Below are 2,419 nucleotides of genomic sequence, written 5' to 3'. Positions count from 1 at the left end.
CGAGAGGAATGATTTCATGAGACTTTATCACCAGTGATTTAACGATAAATGCCCAATGGGGTAGACGTTAGAGACAAAAAGACTAGCAACTTATTGCAAACCATTCTCAGGAAGAACACGGGAGACAGAACTACAGGTGTTTTTGTTCTAAGACTGTTGTGTGTGAGGAATGAGCCAAGTCAAATGACTCAAATGAATCATGCCGACAGTGGGATTCTTCTGAAAAGAAGAATGTCCTGCCCAATGCCATGTTCCTGTTCCCACTGCTCCAGCTACCAGGGGAGTGAGCTTGGCTTTGGAGTCCACGTGTCTATTCTAGTCATGGCTTGGCCTTCCCGGTCAGCTCCACCACTCCCCCTGTCCCCGCCATCGGCCACAGATCACACACACACACTGCCTCAGATCCCGCACTCACACTCTCCCTCACTCCACACAGCGCGGCCTTTGATTACATTTTTTTAAATCCTTTTATTAGGGGTTCATACAACTCATCGCAATCCATACATATAGCTTTGATTACATTTTTTCAAAGAATCCTTATCTTCTAGATATAAGCAAAAGTGCTTACTGCTTAAAGGATATGCCCAGCCTTCACTTCTAAATAATTGAGGGGCAAGGATGGATTTGTGGGGATTAGGTGAAACAAGATTGACCCAGAGAAGATAATTATTGAAACGGAAATGTTGGGCACATGGAAGCTTGGTATGTTACCAAGGGGTGTTGGACCACCGAGTGGATGAAGAGAACTAAGGGGATCGGCCCTTTCCGATTCTGAGTCTGGTCGTGGGATTTTACATTATTAGCTTGGGAGTATTGACATTATGAAAATCGACGACACTACAAAAACCAGAGCGCTATTTTCACCCAAGGAACTAGCTGTTGAAAATTTATCAGCATATTATGTGACTGTGATTCCCTTTGCTTTTGCACATTAAATTTTTTGCATAATAAAATGTTCTTAATGAAATTATAAGAACTAGGTATACACCATCACTAGATGCAACCGCTTTCACAGAGACAGGGCTCAACAGCCTAACACAAGGGTGTTATCCAAATGCCAGAAGCTTTCAGGGCACCCAGGTACTCGTTACCCAAAGGTACTACGAAACCAAATGAATGTGTGAAATTCCATTGATTCACAGTTCTCATTTGCCTCCCCAAAATCTAAGGAGTCTATAACAAACTCCTAAAATTTTTTAAAAATTTAAAAACTAAGGTACTAACTAGGCAATGAAATTTTCCAAGAATCATTACTAAAGGGTCTCTCATGAGGGGTGTGGTGTTATATGAAACCACACGTATGTGGCTGTTGACTTTTCAAGTCTAGTTTTGAATAGTCTTCCCAAGGGATTTGAATACACACCCTTCCACCCTTTCCACTTCTCTCACCTTCATCCCTGAGGGTGAGAACCTTTCATCTAATTCACAGTCCACCTGCACCTACTTCCCTCCCTCCCTTCTGACCGGAGCACAACGGCAGGGTCTCGCTCAAGGCCTCCTGGAAAATCCACAGCTCACTCCGGGTCAGTTCTTGACACAGTGCTTACCCAGTTACAGAAACTTGGTGGGACAAATTATGTGTCTTCTGATGAGAGACAGAGGGGAGCTAGCATAGTCATTCTCAACCTGGGTGCACATCAAAGTTACCTGGGAAACTGAAAAAAAAAAAAAAATCCTGATGCCCCAAGGACTCACCCTCAGAGATTCATTCATCCAAGATTCTGATATAATTATTAGGGGGTAGGTTCCAGGTGAGACAGGAACTCCACCCCCATTCGAGGGGTAAAAGCACAGGGATCACCTCAATCTCGTGCTATTGTTACCTCAAGTCTAGGCGAGAACAAAGTCAGAGGGCTAATGCTAACGTCAGAGTTAGTAACTCCATGGTTCCGATGCTGTAAACTGCTGGTTTGTTGACGCCCCTTCCTGCCACATGTTGGAACCAGCCAATCCTAACCCTGCACATCTCCTTCCACCCCTCCTGAAATGCACCAAGGGTCCCACCCCTTTATAGGTAGGGTCCTCTCTGAGGTTGGAGCTCAGTCTTTGGAAAGGAATCCACTGAGCCACATGCCTCCACAAGGATAAAGTTCCTTGGTTACAACAGCTAGGCATTGTCTGCTCCTTCAAAGCGCCTAGCTCCACAGTGAGTCAGTGCCTAAAACAAAGGCAACACTGACAACCCAGGATGCATCCTAAGCCTGAATAGTCCAAATGACATCTTGAGTACCCTCCAGGCACTTTCTGACCACCAACCTGCCAAGGGGACAGGAAGGGCCATCGTCCCAAGGAAATAGGAAAGAACAGTAGCACTGAGCAATCTCCTTGGCCAGCCTAGAAGGGATGGAGGCGCAGGTTAGGATGAAAGAGGAATATACACATTAAATAAACGGGAACCTAAACAAGGGATCCGTAAAGA

The 2,419-nt window shown here is 45.1% G+C and overlaps 1 protein-coding gene across 2 annotated transcripts in view; it reads right to left on the bottom strand.

The window, feature by feature from the left end:
* The window catches only part of SOGA1 (suppressor of glucose, autophagy associated 1), a 69,578-nt gene that overhangs the window by 39,759 nt on the left and 27,400 nt on the right, over positions 1-2,419 (bottom strand). The window lies entirely within an intron of this gene.

Source organism: Echinops telfairi, unplaced genomic scaffold, assembly GCF_000313985.2.
Source record: "Echinops telfairi isolate 266 unplaced genomic scaffold, ASM31398v2 ScPeMD7_5592;HRSCAF=6446, whole genome shotgun sequence".
NCBI lineage: Eukaryota > Metazoa > Chordata > Mammalia > Afrosoricida > Tenrecidae > Echinops > Echinops telfairi.
This window is presented reverse-complemented; position numbering and strand designations above follow the sequence as displayed.